Source organism: Thunnus thynnus, chromosome 8 (genome assembly GCF_963924715.1).
Source record: "Thunnus thynnus chromosome 8, fThuThy2.1, whole genome shotgun sequence".
Classification (NCBI taxonomy): Eukaryota; Metazoa; Chordata; class Actinopteri; order Scombriformes; family Scombridae; genus Thunnus; species Thunnus thynnus.
In genome coordinates this window covers 2,459,553-2,478,416 of record NC_089524.1, presented here as the reverse complement: position 1 = coordinate 2,478,416, position 18,864 = coordinate 2,459,553, and positions in this window count along the sequence as shown.

Sequence of the window (18,864 nt, the reverse complement as noted above, 5' to 3'; positions counted from 1 at the left end):
CCGTTGTAGAGTTAATAAAGTTTTGTGTAGGAGGTTGTGTGAATGGCGCTGAGGCCCTGCTCGTTAAGTTAATGTTTGACAAAAGCATCTTGTTCCCTCGTTCCCTAAAATTGCCCTTCAAGTCACATCCAACAGAATTTGACAGCTGAAAGTTGAATTTGTTGAAAAAGTTCAGACACAAAAGTCTTACGAATAAAAAAAAAAAGTGTCAGTGAACTCGCGGTGTACGCTGCTTGTCCTGAAGGCGTACTCTCTCCCTCGTGTTGTAATCTCAACCAAAGAACACACAGTACACCATCTTGATATTCCACCAGGTCGTGACCTTGAGCTGAGAAGTTAGTGGGCGTATCACGCCAATCATCTCATCACCTTTCTCTTTAGAGGCCGTCAGATACGCCGCCATTTGCGTGCACGGATCTGTCGTTAGCATGTGGCCGTCAGCTCTCAGGGAGGTTCATCTGCAGTGGAAAACATCAGTCAGCCGCCAGCGTCTGACAGAGCTCATTACTCACGTTACCGGCTGACGATGGCAAGGAGCCTTGGCTTCAAGTCAAGACATCCAGCATCGCCTGTTATTTGGGCCCTTCAAGTGCCGGGGCAGAACACACACAGACAGGGCTAAACACAGCCAGCTTAGCCACCAGGAATGTGTTTTTGCCTTATTTCTGTTGACGTGTAAGAGCAGCGAGGGAGAAGCATCTGTCTTCATTTTCCTTGAAACTCAATATATGCAGAACAAGCCTTAATGCTGTCATTACACGTACTGTCTTATTCCTCCAAATCAAATCCATGGTCATGGTATTGGTAATAGATATGGCTGACAATCCCTGTGTGTGTGTGTCTGTGTGTGTGTGGGGGGGGGTGTGTTTAGACTCTCTAAGGCCCAGGGGCAAACCTGAACAGGGGGCACCTCCAATGCACTAAGGATCAGGGTGACATTTCGGGGTAAAGCTGGAATTATGTTTCTCCAAAGATAGTACATCTGAATATCTGTGCAAAGAAGGGTGTTATGGGTAAACGTAAGTCACAGAGGAGCCAACACAACGCATTGTGCGGACATTAGCATCAAGCAAGGTGATTGGTTGATTTAATGCCTTTTGGGAGGCGAGTCCAAAACGATGACGATGGGGGGTATTTGGGCTGATCAAGGGAAAGCTTGGGCCAATGGGGGGCACTCAGGTGGACTAAAGGGGACATCAGAGGGCATTTGGTCCAATCAAAGAACCACTTTAGCCAATCAGACGAGCACTGAGGGTCACTAGAGGGACAGTTGGTCCATCCAACTGGGCACCAGAGCGTACTAGAACAATACAGATCTACATATGTCCCATCACACAGAACCTTACTTTCCCAGCACATTGGTTGAATATATTGTTTTTGTGTATTTGCATATTATCATCTACTGTTTCTAAGCATTTACAATAGTTGTGCTCCTCATTCTTGTTATCTCTCTTCCTCAGCTATCTGTTTTGTTGCTCACTTATTTCTTTATTTTGCTGTTCTGACGCTGGCACCAAAGCAAATCTCTTGTACACTTGTACTTGGTGAAATGATTCTGATTCTTGGGCAATCCAAAAGGGCACTGCGGCCAACCAAAAGGGCACTTGGATGGAAAAGAAAGGCATTTAGGATGACTAGAGGATCACTCTGGCCAACTAAAGGCCTATTTGAGCCAATCATAGTTGCATGCGGGCCACTGAGACACTTGAGCCACTAAGGATCACACCTTATGGTGTGACCAAGCAGCAAACAACCACCACAGCTTGAGGTTGAAGCCAGTGTGGACGTCCCTTAAAGTGCCACGACGGCTGTGAAGAAAATTATAACTTCGAGGTATTGTTTGATTTTGTTGTGGCCTACAATTATTCTGCCGACGGCCACTAGATGTTCCAGCTCCAATGAGTCATTATGGTCTAAATCTCTAAATTCAGGCCTTCTAATAAGTATGCTTATTATTATTATTATTATTATTATTATTATTATTGCTCTGTTTATAAGATTTGAAGACTTACAGTAGCTTTGATGTCTGCCACGTGGGCGTTGATTGACAGCTGTGATTGAAAGGCTCCGGTTCAAACCAACCAATGACATCACATCTCGCTACGTACATCTTTACATACAGGCATTGGGTGGGATGTTGGGAAAAAAATTAAGCAAAGTCTCATTAAGGCCGAGAAGCATCATGATTCTCAAAATCAAAAGGAACTTTAGTTCTTTCCATATGTCTCTTATGGAAAACAGGCCGAGCTTTTATTAGTTTCTCTTAACACACACAAAACAAACACACATACAGACACAGAAGGCGCACACAAGGTCCTCCGTGATTGAAGCAATGATTAGACTATGACACCTGTTAACATTCACGTCTGTTACTGTGCATGGCCTGAATTATGGTGAAAAGAAACAGTTTCCCACCGCCGCCGCTGCCACCAAGCTTCGCACAACAACTTGACTAACCTCTGGCCTGCAGAAGGCAGATTATTACAAGAACTTAGCTTAATGAAAACAGACACACACTCATTAAGCCATCACAGGAAGAATGACTTGCAACAGAGATTACAGCATCCTCCGTGAGTCAAATGTGTGATATGCTTTATGTGGACGAGGGAAAGCAAAAACACATGGATCCACTTTGATTTTATAAACGGGGATTTGTTGGCTTAACATTGTCCAAGGTCGTGACACGCACATGCACAAAACACACACATATACACACACCCAATTAAGACATAATCAGATCTGAATCCCATTTGTGCCATAAAATATTTATGATTGCACACACAAACATTTCTTATCCAGTATGAGAAAAGTGTAGATTAATGTGTGTGTGTGTGTGTGTGGAGAAGGGGGGGAAGGTTCCAAATTAGACTGTAATTGAAAACAAATCCTCATAGTAGTTTTTTTTGGATTTATAATGAGGTTAAGTCACTGTTTGCCTCCTCCACTCTGCCAGTCACAGTGAGGAATCATGTGAGACGGAGACATGCGAGTCGCTGCTCTGCTCCTTGGCTGCTCCTCTGTCATGGGAGAATAAAGCCAGCATCACACCTCATCCATCCAGCTGCTGAACAACTGCCACACACACACACACACACATCTACGCATTTACCCACAGGAGAGCAAACTCACACAGGACCGGCTCGAGCCTTTCTGGGGCCCTTAGCGGGATCTGAGGTGACACCCCCCCGAATTTGCAGATGTGCACGAATTGTATGACACCAGGAATTAAAGAAACTTCGACAATATCTGTTTGTTCCAGCAGCATTTTGTATGTAAAGCGGAAATAAACAAAAATATAAGAAACATAAGATATTAAAACTTGAATATACTGTCTGATTTTGTTTTCAAAGTGTGACCAATTGCTAAAATGTTGCATAACTACCACAAATTATTGAATAAAGGTGCAGGAGTCTCTACTGAAGCTCAAACTTGGCGCCTCAACAGACATCTGAGGCAGGAAAGACGAGCGCTGGAGCTCACCGTAGCTGCAGCGACTAACATTTCTTACTAAATTACTCTGATGAAAATATGTTTTATGTCGAAATGTTAGTCGCTACCCCTAAATTATTATTTGTTATGTACTCCCAGTTTGTTACAGAATCCCTGAATTTAGAATAGGACAGCTTAAATGTTCATATTGCACCAAAATTTTTTTAAAATTTGGAACAGCAAACTAAATTTCAACATTTCTTTGTTATAGCACCCTGAAATGTCAAAATTTGGTATTCCATACCTAAAATTTGTTACTTGTTATAATCCCAAAACATGTTAAAGCAGGAGTTCTCAACCTTTTGTAACTTAAGGCCCAAAAAAAACATAACATGACAAAAAAACTGGGCTGTAAATATGTGTTACGCCGCTTTCAGCTGTAATAACCAAAAAATAATGAGATCAAGTCATGGTTGGACGGGTGAGAGGCTGACGTGCAGTAGCTGTTTTCAGACAGTCACACTGACTGTACATAAATAGGTGGTACATAAATAGGCCCTGACTCACATAAATACGTGGTGGTGAAAGGCAACAGAAATTTGATTTCTCATTTTGACAGATATTGACTGGCAGCCAGTATCCAGAATGAAAGAAGGGCAACTTGTGTGAGCTGAAGCTTCAGGCTGCTGTTTGCTGATGGTTCCATCAGTTCATCTTCTAACACGGTGGACAGAGACGTGTCTTCTGAAGCAGCATCCACAGAGAACGTTAGCTAGCTAACAGCGGCGTTTGTTTCTACCTGATGATGTGTTGATATTAAAACTTACCTGGTCATTGAAATTATGCGTTTTAACTTGACGTTTTTATTTATGTGAATTCTTGAGCACATTTAGATATAAATATATCTAGCTTTGTAAATTACCAAAAATGAATACATTTTAACCATTTGGCAGTACCACTGCCTCGTGGCCCACCAGATGGCGCTCTGAGGCCCACCTGTGGTCCACGACCCAGTGGTTGAGAATGGTTGTGTTAAAGCACTTCCAAACTCTAAAGATTTGTTGTAGCACAAGATGTTAAAGGTCTGAATATTTCTATAGTGCTCCCATATGATCAAATGTGGTACAATAAACCCAAACGCGTTAATTGCTATAATCCCAGATTTGTTATAACATCCCTTAATCCCAACATTTGGCATATAATTATTATTCCAGCACTCAGTACTACTATGTTGGCTACATACTGTTATAGACGCTGTACATCTATAGGCATGTGTGTACTGTCCTACTGTGTCTTATTGTTTCCTAATTGCTTTGCACACCGAACTAGAGAGAAACACAGTTTCCATCTGCTGTGTACTTCTTGTTGTTGGTCTTGAATGACAATAAGTTTCACTTTGACTTTGATATAACACCTGGTATTTATTATAATCCCATATTTTTTTTATTATAGCATCCCCACATGTAGCACACCATAAAAATGTTGTGTTGTAATTCTAAAATTATGATCAGTGGTCCCAAAAAACCCAAATTTGGTATGCGCACACCAAATTTGTTATTTGCTATCCTAAAATGTGATAACATGTTTGCTTTGTTAAAATCAGGGAGGGGATCTTTGACAAAAAAATTCACTTTCTGAGAGTTTTCACATTTATTTATTCGAGGCTGCAGCAGCCACTTTGTTCTTTTATGCCCCAGGTCGCCTCTATAACAGTTATATACAATACCTGCATGTATATTTACACACCATGAAGTGAATGTGTGTTTAAGATTGTATGCACGTGTGTGTGCATTGCATGTAAACTGGAGTAAAAACCCAGCACAGTGGTAATACATCACACTGGTGGGAGTTTATTCCTCACCACATCTCCTCTGTGGCGGAGGATCCTCCGCTCTGTGATATTAAACCCCGGCGTGGAGCATCATCATCATGAGAAACCTATGATGTCTGGCAACCTTGCAAAGCGCAGCTAGAGTATGCCCGCTTATTTTACTAGAACAAAAGCTTTGAGCTGTCAAAAAGCACCCATCTGGAGCCAAAGAGAGAGGCTTCATTGTTCTCCCTCCCTCCACCTCTCCTCGCCGACCCCATCTTCCTGTTGTGCTGGCTTGGCGGCGAGAAGGGGATTTTTTATTTTGGTTTCTCTGCTGGAGGTCAAAGTTCCCTGGGATGTGGAATCAGAGGAGACGTTGCCATGTTTCCCCTTCTCGTTTTTCAACCCTTCCCAGCAGCCCCTCTGGGATGGCGAGCAGCGCATTTCATCTTCCATGAGAAACGGCGTGGAGCTGCAGGCACGCAATCCCATGTATGATGCGTGTACGCAAGCGAGAGAGCGAGAGAGCGAGCACATGTGCTGCTGCAGATGATTTCACAGACGCACACCCACACACACTTAGATATTGCTCAATACTTTCTATTCATTTACTTTTGAAGAACGTGGGTGTTATTTGTGTTGAGTTTTAGCTGTAATTTTTTTTTTTTTGTAACTTGTAAAACACTATACATTCCAGATGTTACATCATTTTTTCTTCTCGATATATAGGTTAGGAAAGAACATACTCTTTCTCAACCATCTTTCCCTCATTACAACAACATTTTGCACTCATTTGTTATGTCATTATTCACCCAAGTGGCATCAGTCCATCTCGTACATTTATAATTTCTCAACCATTATAATTATCTATCGCTTTCCTTTGTTTCCTTTGTTTACACGAAATCCAAATCCAACGGACATTTACACCAGACAGTTTGGGTAATACTCCTCCACCTTTGTTTGAACTTTCAATATTAGTCGTTTATATAATTGGCTGAAATTGGACTTTTGATCACGTGGCGACGCAGCGCTGACTTGTGTTCTTGTGTCTCTGCAATTAAGCTGCTGTGTAAAATGTTATCACAACCAATAACGGTAATGGCTACGACTACAAAAGAGAACCCGACATCTTTAAAAAAACAGCATTTTTCTTTACGTCTCTGTGTGGGTGTGATGGAGCTCTTTAGGGGCCCCCCCGGCCAATTACATCATTATCTTAACCAAGTTAACTGAGGAGAGGCCTTGAGACCTTTTTTTTTTTTCTCTCCCAAACACAATCAGACCAACATTCATCACAGCCAAAAGGCTTGGTTTCTGCATCTAATCTGTTTCCTTTTTGACAGACAGCGGAGATGTTTTGATGACACACCTCGATGGGATGCCAGGTAAGCATGTGACGCAGCGCTGACTGGGCTACAGATGTGTCCGTCAGCAGCAGCAGCGACGGCAGCAGAAGCCGCAGCGTTCCTGTGTTTCTGGCCGACGGACAGACAGCACAGATGACTCTCCCTTGTTGTTGCGCAGCAGAATGATGAGTCATTAAGTGTTTTTAGGAGGCCTTTTTAGATGTCTGCTCTCTTCCCTGTGCCCCCCCCCCCCTCCCCCACCTCCCCCACCTCTCTCCTCCGCTTCAGCCTGGCTGTTCATTGCAAGTCAGGGGGGGTTTAATATTTTCCGTGCACTGTGTCCAGGACATTTACAGTTGGCGTCAGGGTACGCTGTTGGTCTGAGGGGAGGCACTTTGAAGTGTTTGCGGTTTCGCCACATCTGCAGGCAAGATGTGCGTACGGGGCTTGGGGGGAGGGGGGGTGAGGGGGTAGAGGGGGTGGAGGGAGGAGGCAGTTCAGAGGAGGAGGGAGGAGAGTTTGTGTCGGTGCTCCTAATGTCATGTGACAATGAACAACATCCCTTAACTCTTTCCCAGGATCGCTCGGTCGGTCGGAGCAGCCAGTGGTGGTGCGGTCGTTAAATTCTCGTTTCTCATCGGGGGAAATGTGTACAGCGTGCATGTTTTCTATCGAGAACCAAATGTGGCAGGCATCATGTGTTTGTGTACACACACACACACACACACACACACACACACACAGACAGCAGTTCGGTGCACAGGAAGAGGAGGATCATGAGGCTGTGCTGAAAGAAAGAGGGACTTTCCCAACATGTGCTTTTTATGTTGGCAGGGAGGTGTCTCTGCTATAATGTTGATAAATGCCTCACATTACTGCAGCGTTTAGGCTCCAAACAAGAAATCTGGCTGAGTTGATTAAAAGCTTGTTAGTACAAGTCTGCAGAATCATTATTTTCAGTTTGTTTCACACATTCTAAAAATAGGCTGAAAAAACACTATAAAAAGTGAATCCAAACATCAACATCAGGGTTTTAAAGCTCCAACCACAGGGCAGGGGTGAAGCCAGGCTGGTGCCGCGGTGCCCCATTAAACCGTACCGCGGTACCCTTTAAAGCTCTCGTCAGACATCGGTTCGTCTCAGTCTGCTCCTCTTCGCCTCCTTGAAGCGTCACCCCGCGAGCCGCCAAAAAAGCAAAGTGGAGCATCTATGCAGAATTAAGCCCCCGCCGCAGGGACATCGATTTAATCATCAGTTTATGGAGCTGGATTTCGCTGAGCCCATAGTCACAGTGCCCACAAGTATTTTCACATTTCATTAGCTTGCAGGCTTTTGCCAGGGTGGTGGCGTGGGCAGAGGGAGGGAGGCGGCGGCGGCGAGCTGGTGTTGATCCCACCGTTGGAATTTTGACTTCTTTATTTTCCACACATTAATTCCCGCCATATTCCTCTCCCTCCCATGCTCCCAGACGCCGGCGCTGCCATTTGCAACCATTATTAAAGTCATATTTCACAGCTTAGTTCATAAAATCACTCAACTTGCTTCAAATTAGTAGGATTGCTCTCCTCCCTCCCTCCCTCCTCCTCCTCCTCCGCTCCCTCTTGGCTCTCCTCCCCCTTCACAGCATCAGAGAGAGAATGATGGGTTAGCGCTGGATTTCACACAGTTTATGCCATCGAGCTGTCAGCTGCCATCTCGGGTCAGGATCACTTGGCTCACATCAGGTTCAGGTTTGAGTCTTGGCTCCTGTACACATGGCAGCGAATTTCCTCACACCATAAATACTGTGATGATTGAGACTGTGAAGTTGATAGAGTCTCTGCCTGCAGATACGAGCTTCCTGTTCAGGCTGTTGCTAACGGGCTGCATGCTCTCATGATCATCTCCTGCATTGGTATTGTTTTAGTAAACGTGTTGCAATGAATACCTGTCAGAAATTGGAAAAGGGTGTTTTGATCATGACCAGCAAGTCAGGAGTCAGATTTGCTGCCAACTGAAGAAAATCACTAAACTCTACGTGTACATTAAGCCAGCTAAACACTAAAATGCAGTTTTCGTGCAAAAACAACATGTGTCCATAGCAGGAGTTCTGCAAATACCTCCGTCCACATTAAAACGGCACAACAGGTCATTCCTCTCCTACTGGGCATGTGCGGAGGACAGACGAGGAAGTCAACCATAGAAAACCAGCAAAGAAGAAACAGTATACTCTTTCCGTTTCTGCGGTGGCTTCCCTGACATTTAGGGTGCATTCCAGTTCCCATACTACTATACAATTTAGTACACCAGAAAAAGATTTAGTATGTCCCAATACATAGTATGTTAAATGCAGAATGCCAAAAGTCCCAGGATGTCCTACTACATCTAGTTGCAATTTGCAGTATGCAGGCCAGCATGCTTTTCTGGTTATTCTGACCCACAATCCTCTGCACAGGGGAAGATGCATCACATCGACTGAGTCACCGCGACAGCGCGTCAACAGAAGCCGTTATGACAGATGAGAGCGCGTTCAAGCACCAACCATTTTGTCAACAATATTCAAATTGTGTGCTACGGACTGCGTCAGATGTAGGAGTAAGAGGGTCAAAGTTCACGGTGCAATGTTCAACGTGTGCAATGCAACAGCAGCAGTACGTACTGAAAGTAAAATGTAGAATTACAGATTACAACAGTTTGGTGGTAGATAGCTACGTTTAACCCTAAACTGTTAAAGTAGACAACTCATAGTTTCCCTTCTTTTTATGCACTTATTTATTACCGTAGAGCACCTGGTGACTCTTCAAAGTTTAACTTATTCAACTACTTTTACAAAATCCTTTTATTTCTGTCTGATTCTCCCTTCTGCTCCTTTTTTTTTTTTTTTTTACCAGTAATTTGATTTTTTTCTTCAATTCTCTCAAAAAAACAAACAAATAAACCTTTTGTGGCTGTTTTTTTTAAAAGAAGTATACCAGAAAAAGATATTTCTGATTCACATAAAACTCAATATTTGATGTCAGCTATGAAACACTTTGATTTGATCGTTAGCGTCAATGATTAGCGTCAGTAATCATCTCAGTTATACCCAAATTACTTCTAACTATCCTCCTTCCCTGGAACAGTCGGGGTAAATTACAATTAGGTTTGACTAAAAATGTCGCCCATGTGAGTCCAATAAATTCCCCCCTCACATCTTAACCACCGGGGTGTTTCAATGTTCCCCTTGTATACAAGCCCAGGAACACGACTGAACAATGTCTCCCTCCATCATAAACTCCTTTAGTGTGGTCTTAAAAGTTCACATCCTGTTTTCCTCAAAATGCAAACACTCTGCTTGAGGTTGAGAAACTTTGAGTGGCTTAAAACCAGGAGAGGAAAAAAAAACACACACACACACAAAGAAGCTTAAAGATGCTGCTGCTCATTCCTGTGTGGGAGTTTTAGGAGGAAGAGTCATTTCAGACTGAAAGAGGCTTTCACTGTCTCTCTTCTTCTGTCTCACTGCTGTGTAACAGCTGAAAATCTACAGCTGTGGGTGTTTCTCAGTTGTGGAAAGTAACTAAGTACATTTACTCAAGTACTGTACTTAGGTACAATTTTCAGGTACTTGTACTTTACTTGTGTATTTCCATCTGATGCTACTTTATACTCCACTACATTTATAACAGCTTTAGTTAGTAAAGCTGTCTACTATAACAAGCTTTTAAAATACAACACATTGTTAAAGATGAAACCAGTGGTTTCCAACATTTTTGGCTTTTGACGTCTTACAAAAAGCAGTGTGTAGTCGGGGTCACATTCAAATGATCCAATATTTCAGCAAAAATCAAAGATTAGAGAAAAAGTCCAAAAAACTGAAAACAGATTTGTGTATCAGAACTTTGTTTTTTCTTCTTTCCTCTCCCATTAATCATCTCACCACCCCTCAGATTTATCTGCTGACCCTTTGGAGGGGCCCGACCCCTAGGTTGGGAACCAGTGGACTAAACTAGCTAACTGTATATAAAGTAGTGTAAACTAGCTCCACCTCCAGCAGCTACAACAGTAACATGCTGCTCTAACACTGATGCTTCACTATTAATAATCTAATGATGTCATATATAATAATATATCAGTCAGAGGGACCAAACCACTACTTTTACTGCAATACTTTAACTACATCAAGCTCATAATACTTATGTACTTTTACTGCAATACTTTAACTACATCAAGCTCATAATACTTATATACTTTTACTGCAATACTTTAACTACATCAAGCTCATAATACTTATGTACTTTTACTGCAATACTTTAACTACATCAAGCTCATAATACTTATGTACTTTTACTGTACTTTTTCATGCAGGTCATTTACTTGTAATGGAGTATTTTTACATTGTTTTATTGGTATTTTTACTTAAGTAAAGGATCTGATTGCTTGCTCCACCACTGGTGTTTCTTTAAATGCCTAAAACAACCACTTTCAGAGGCGTCGTGCCTCCTCAAATATTTGAGATCGGTTGGCTTAAAAAATGGTTAAATTCTCTTTTCACAATAAGTGTCTTTAATTAACCTTAACAATATAGTATATAAACAAAAGTCACTTTTCTATATGTTTTTATTGGTATTTAACTCTGCCTGCCCTTATCTGTTTAGGCTAAAAGGTTCCTTTAAGCTAGAAAGCTCTACATAGCACCAGCAGAGCTCATAGAGCTGCTCAGCTGCGGCTGGAAGTTGTGTCGAATTGTTGTTAACCGCAGTGTGAGGTATGAATAACCAATCTCAGCTCACCACATAAGACAGTGTGACTTGACTGAATTTGTAAATTACTCAGAGCTTCAGAATTTCCCTTTAGGGTGACTTTAGCATCAGTGGTTTTAGCTATAACCCACAAGTCATTAACATGCTAGCTTATTGTCTAGCTGTTATTAGCAGCTAAATTTTTGCTTTTGTATAAACACATTCGCACTGAAAAACAGGATGCACATAAAGAGATTTTTTTTTTTACAAAGAGTCAAGAGCTAAATAGTGTCAAAAGTGTAAAATCAGCAGTTGCATGTTTGTGAGCTTTCTTTACGTGACATGAAATAATCAACAGTGCTGCTAGCTAACGGCTAACATTAGCCCTGAGTTTAAAGGCTTTTCATAAACATTGTCTTGTTAAATATTGCTATTAAATACAATATGGTGTTAATAAGTGTCATTCAATTATAGTTGTAGATGTTTCTAATGAGGGGGTGGTTTGATCATAAACATAGCAGCCAAAGCAGATAATTACTGGTAACAAGTTGGTTTGGTGTGAACATTTAACATTGTGAAACTGCCCACTCAAAAAAAAAAAAAAAAAGGGGGTTTCAGCTCTACGTCCAGACTAAACCAGCATTTTTCTCGCCCTAAAACTGAGCTTTACCCAAACAATTTGTCCATACTGTTCATCTTAAAATGCCACCTTTCAGTAAATACGCCGCAAAACCAAAACTAGGAGCTAAGAGAGGCTAAGAAGCTCAGTAGAGCTGCAGAGTTTAATACTCCGAACAACCCCTTCCAAATGACATGTAGTGATTTCATTCATTGTTAATATAAAAATTTGATCAGGGGAGCTTTAACAAAGTGTTTCCTGAGTGCTTTATGATAACCATACCTCACCCACACTGTGGTTGTAATACAGGGATATTGTGGGAATAATTGATTTGAAAAACTGGCAGTAAGCATTCAAAAACGTTGCCAATGAATGTAATGTGCAGTTTTATAGAATCGCCCAATTACAACAGTTGGCGAGGGGGCTGCGAGCTCTCACTGTATTATGGACATTCACACACACACACACACACACACACACACACACACACACACGCAAAGCCTTCACAAAATGAAATTGAATAATAAACTGTTGGCATCAAACCGCAACTTATTATGAAGGCCGAACCCCCACCGGCAGAAATGAGTTCTGCCTCCCAAGATCAAGAGACAGGAAATACCTGCCGCTGAAGGACCGACTCTCTCAGGTCCCAGCAGGTTTACTGGAGCAGCTAATGGCTCCAGCAGCAGGTCTGTTTCTCTGCCCTCCTTCTCATGAATACATCACATCACACTCACAACCGGACCAAACACACACACTCAGGCAGATATACACAAAGACACACACAGGTAGTTTATGCTTAAAGCAGCTATAATCTATATTTTTTCAATTATCAGCGACTCTGCAGCTCCCCTCGGAGCTTTATAGCGAGTTTCGGCTCATTGTTTAACTGTGTGGCTGCAACCTTACTGTTTTGGTTCACTCTCAGCGCTCTCATAGTGTCATTTTGGGCTGCAGCAGGTAGCTGTTTTCAGAGAATAAGCCCTAAAAAAGAAATGTCAACAGAGCTGCATAAGATGATGACAGAAGATGATGAAATATGATCCATGAGATGACTTTGAGGGATTGTTAGACACCATAAGATTTCTCAGTGGTTTCAATACGTTGACAAAGCTGGAAATTTTTGTGATAGTGATTTCAACCTTCATTTCAATGATACAGTAACAGTAATATGCCAGAAATGTGTGATTGCTTGCGTATTTGATTGGAAAACAGTGTGTCGCAGGATGACCTCGAACTGGGTTTCAGCAAATGTTGAACCAGATTTAGTTTAGTTTTTTGTTTTTTGCTAGAGACTCCTGTGACGACACCCCAGCTGTGTCAACGCAGTGGTCTCGTTAGACTACGTCTACATTAAGCCGGCTAAATTTTTAAAACTCTGCTTTCAAGCAAAAATGCGTAATTTTCGAACAGTTATACACTCTGGAGACCAGTTTTCAGGGGACAAAAAGATGTGTTTTCGAATTTAGCCAGTTTAAATGAATGAGGGGGCTTCATTTAGCAAATGCTAATGTTGGTATGAACAAAGCCTCAGTAGTAACATGGATTGAAACATCAAATGTATAAAAATACTTCTTGTGAAGAAAAGTGGCATTAGTTTAGTTGTCAGGTTACAACCATGAATCTCTCTGTGGTCTGAGGGTTTCTGTGCTTTTAAAAAATCAGTTGAGGAAGGAAAGAATGAAAAAACAGAATGAAGCAGCGAAAAACCCAAGCAGAAAAGGAGAAAGAAGAAGGAAAAGTGATGAGAGGGAAAGTAAAGAAAGAAGAAATGATCAGTTAAGCTGAAAGAAGATAAGCAAAAAAAGTGAAGTACCGTGCAAAGAGAAAATGAGAAGAAGATAAAGAAGGAAGGAAGTGGAGAGCAGGGAAGATGAGAGGAAGAATGCAAAAAATCTGTCAAAAAAATGTGTGGAAATAAAATAGAAGGGAGGACAGTGGGAATGGAAGAAAAAGAAACAAATGATGTCAGTGGTATTTTAGAGCTTTTCTCATGTTTAAATGAAATATCAGATTCTGCAAAATAACTCTAGTGCTTATATAATTATACTGAAGTAAAAACAACAATATTTCCCTCTGAAAAGTCTCCAAAGTGAAAATAAAGAGTAGCTGAACCCCTGAAATGTACTTGAGTAAATGTACTTAGTTTCTCGCCACCTCTGATGAACACACACACACACACACACACACACACACACACTTGACTCCACGGACACACATTTGACACACACACTTGACTCCCTGAAGACACAAAATGCGCTCCAAAAAACCTCGGCCTCGCCTGGCTCTCCGCTCTGACTCACGTAGGAAAAAAAGATTTAATCATGGGAGTAAATTGGCTCGGTGGAAAAATGATTCGTCTGGGCATAATGTGCATGTGCGAGCCATTTCGACTCATTATGCCGTGATCTGAAAGGTTATGGAATTGAAACCAGCATGAGGGACGGAGCTTCCAAGGGCACCGAGCAGCAGCGCAGGGCCCCGAGAGCGGCTCCACATGTTGTCTGACAACGCGCTACCACGGCAACCCTGAGGAGGGGGGTGGGGGTGAGGTGGCGGCATGAATTGTGGGTAAATCTAATTGGGTGGCTCTGTTCTCAAACCTCACTCAAAGCAATGAAATGAGGTGTTTGTTGTACGAAATTACTCTGAATTAATGTATACACTTGTGCTTACCACACACATACATGGATGCCATCACCAGTAGTGTTTGTTTCCAGCTGCGCTTCCAAATCCGCATTGTTATGTGTTGTTGGGGGCAAAACATGTTTGCTTAGGGGCGAACATACACCACATGGCCTGAAGTATGCGGACGCCTGAACATGACCGTCATATGTGATAGTTGAACATGTTTATTCCAACACCGATGGCTTTCATCTGCTGCTATAACAGCTACACTTGTCCGGTTTCAGGCTTTGCACCAGATTTTGTATCCTGGTTGCAGAGATTTACTCCCATTCAGACACAAGAGCATTAAATAGGATATATTCTGCACATTTCCAGGTCTATGTTTATATTCTGGGGCTCTACTTGAATATCTTTGCATGTTTTACAGTTAAAAAAACTCCTTATTTATCTTCTACTGGTCCTTTATGCAGCCCCTCAGTTCAGCCTCTGTCTGAAACAGGCCGTTTTAGCTCCTGTCTCTTTAAGGCCCGCCTCCTGATGAGCCCACTCTGTTCTGATTGGTCAGCTTCAGGAAGCTTCCTCTGGCTCCAGAGGCTACGTAAACAAAATATAGCAGCAGAATTTCACTTCTTTTTCTGCTGCATTGACCATGTTTAATATCCATATCCAACATTATAACAGTATAAAAATAACAGCCCAGCGTTTAAAAGAGCTGGTATATTACCTCAGATGTGCTTGTCGGATGGTCAAACTCTTTCGGAAACCCCGCTCCCCCCATTCCTTTCACCTTTCATAGTCTTCAAATATGTATCAATCTATCTATAATTTTGTCATCTTGTAATTTTGCTTTCTTGGTCTATTCTGTACACTCATCTGTTTTCCTTCTTTAACAGGTTTTGAATTGAGGTTTCTAAGGATAGAGGATGTTGTATTGCTGTACAGATTGTAAAGCCCCTTGAGGCATTTGTACTATGTGATATAGGGCTGTACAAATAAAACTGACTTGACTCTCAGACATCAGATTTGTGGGAGCTGCACCCGACAATTTCTGTAACTTTCTGAAATCGACAATCCAATATTCACACCCACGTCACGTGATTAGCCAGCAGGGCGGAAGTGAGATAAGCGTCAAAGTTTTAACTTCTCTTTTTACATTCCTGACATGACTTTTAATGTGAACAGCCATGTGCAACACTATGAACATCTTTCAGGAGAGACTGTCTAAAAATATGCACCGTTATTCGTGTATTTAAACACTGTTGCGTCTCGTGAAACCGGTGACTCTGTCTATGACGGTCGGCTTTTCACTTTTGCCTTCGAGTGGAGCTGTTCGGACTCTTATTGGTGGAGCTGTATCTGACAATTTCTGTAACTCTCTGAAACTGACAATCTATGCAACACTGTAAATGTCTTCAAGGAGAGAAAGTCTGAAAATATCTGTCCGTCCGTCCATCCATCCATTTTCTGCTGCTTTTCTGGGACTGGATCACCGTGGCATCCTTCACCCCAGCAACGCCATCGAGCCCCTCCTGGGGGATCTCAAGGTGTTCCCAGGCCAGAAGAGATATGTAGTCCCTCCAGCATGTTCTGGGTCTCCTACCAGTTGGATGTGCCTGGAACACCTCCAGGAGGAGGCGGCAGGTGGGTTCCTTTCGATGCAAAGGAGCTTTGGCTCTACCCCAAACTCCCCCCGGATGTCTGAGCTCTTCACCCTCCTCATCTCTAAGGCTGAGCCCAGACACCCTCCTTGTATCTGCGATCTCATTCTTTCAGTCACTCCCCAAAGCTTGTAATATATTATCCCCATATTTAAACATTGTCGCATCTCGCCCCTCTCTATGGCAGTCGGCTTTTCACCCTGCCATCGAGTGTGGCCATTATAAGAAGCTGTTAATCGTTGAGTGAACTAGTTGCCTTATAGCATAGCATGTACCTTCACGACCAACACTGATGATGGTAATAACGTCTGGCTCGTTGGAGTTGGATGGGGTTGAGGCCCAGGACAGCAAAGTTCTCACGCACCAAACTGAAATCATTGGACGGGGTGTCCACATACTTTCAGTCTTCATTTGTTTAAGTGTTGAGTTTAGTTTCGCAGCTTACTAAAAACTCCTGTTTTGGGTTTTTGTATTTCATGCTCAAGATGAGTTGAAGAAAGAAAGAATGATCCTCATTACTGGTAACTCAAAAATCATAGCCAAAAAATAAATTGCTCTAAACTGGAAGAAAAACTAGATTCTTACACTCAAACTGTGGTGCTTAATTAACTCATCAACGGCCTGTAGCTCCGAAGGGTAATGTTCTTGTTAAACCTGCATCACTTGATTTTTTGGCCAGAATAAAAAGCTGTAAACACAACATTGATATAATTATCACCTTATAAAGTTGTTGTGGTGAATGTGTTAGCAAATGCTTTCATATTTACACATCCAGCAAACATGAGGCCACATTATTTGATTCTGCATTTATTTGTGTTTCTGGCCAAACAACGAATGTAAGTCCAATATGCACTCTCCTTTTAGCTCTGGTTTGGTCTCCACTAAGTGCTGAGAAAAACATCTGGCTCTATAGCTGCTAAATGCTTCACTTTCTACACCAGCTAGTGTCTAACTGTGTCTGTCTGCTGTTTGCTGCTGGGCAGGTGGTTTACAGTGGGTTTATGAGACTGAACCAGACAGGAAATGTGCTGGAAAACCAAAACTAGGAGCTAAAAGAGGCAAAAAAAAGCTTAGTAGAGCTGACAGGTGATGATTTTCTGTGGGTTTGTTACTATAAGGAATCCCTTTCACTCATCATATTTATTATTTTGTTGAAAACCTACAAATATCATTTTAATTTCATTAAGTTTTTTGTCCTCTTTTTTTAAAATATATCTGAAACCAAAAGTACCAGATTCTGTTACTTTTGTGTTGTGTAATTCGGTCAGGTTGAATGGGACTCTGGTTGGTTTTCCCCCTTGGTGCGACTCCTTTGGGCGGATTTGAATGAATCGTACTCACAGAGACCCTTTAGAGGAAGTGGTCTCGGTCCGGTCACAAAGAAATTCTGGAGTGGTTCGTTTGTGGTGGGAACGTGATCCGACCTCCATCTGACCGACTACAAGGCTACAAGTTTGAGTGAAATCAATATCAAGGTCCGACCTGGACTAACAACAAAGTACGTTGTCTTCTTGATATTTGGGCAGGAGCTTCTTCAGGACCTCCTTCCCGTGTTTATGTTCTTGCTCCCACTCCAGACACATTTGACCAAAATAGAGCTTCGACTAACGATTTTTTTCATTATCAATTATTCTGCCAATCATTTTCCCGATTCATCGCTTGTCTCTGAAATGTGAGAAAATTGTTACCCAACTATTTCTGTAACTTTCTGAAATCAACAATCCGATATTCACACCTGCTTCATGTATTGATTGGCCAGCTATTCAGAGGGGAGAAAGTAAACAGGGTTTCAACTTCTCTCCATATCTCCGTTTTTTCATTCGCAACACAATTACGATATATGTCACTTTTCATGTTTACAACAGGATTGACAGAAAATTCAAATTAATGAGCGTTTCCATCCACTCCTGTTGTGTGAATATTGGGAGATAAACAACAGGTGGCGCTAATTCTCCAGTCGGTGCTAGTAAACCATTGCGGCAGAAGAAAACACATCGCGATGACGTCATTAAGAGTGGCAGTCAAAACTCAAACAATGGAAAACCATGTGGAAAACATGATGGAAATATGACATTTCTGTTTGTTTCACGTATTCATTTGAGGAAGGTTACAGTTTCCTCATTGCGCCACACAGATCTGATGTTTTCGTCTTTTCAGTGGAAGCTTGAGTCACGATCAAGCCACATGTTTCACGTGCGTCATCATTTGTTCACTAAGTCTGTAATTGCACCTTGTCGCATTTTTGTTTTTATTGATACAACAATTTTTCTCAAGCATCAAAACTTATGAAGTGTTAGAAAATAGTCACAAAAGTTACCTCTTTAAATGTTTTATTTTGTCCAAACGACTAATCGTTGCAGCTCTATTTGAAAACACTCTAATTCGGTATATTTGGAAGACAGATGGAAACGCACACACACACATTGCAGAAATGTTACACCACTCTTTTACCGTGTATAGGCCTCAGGGTCTGGATCTGCACATATAGCCAAGAACACACTGGCCCTGCATTGCTCCACAACAGTCACGGTGAATCACACACACACACACACACACACACACACACACACACACACACACACACACACACACACATTCACTGCTTTCCATGCCAGCTCCAGATGGGAAGAAATTCCTTCTTTTTTGTTGTTGTGAGCAATGCTTTCCGTCA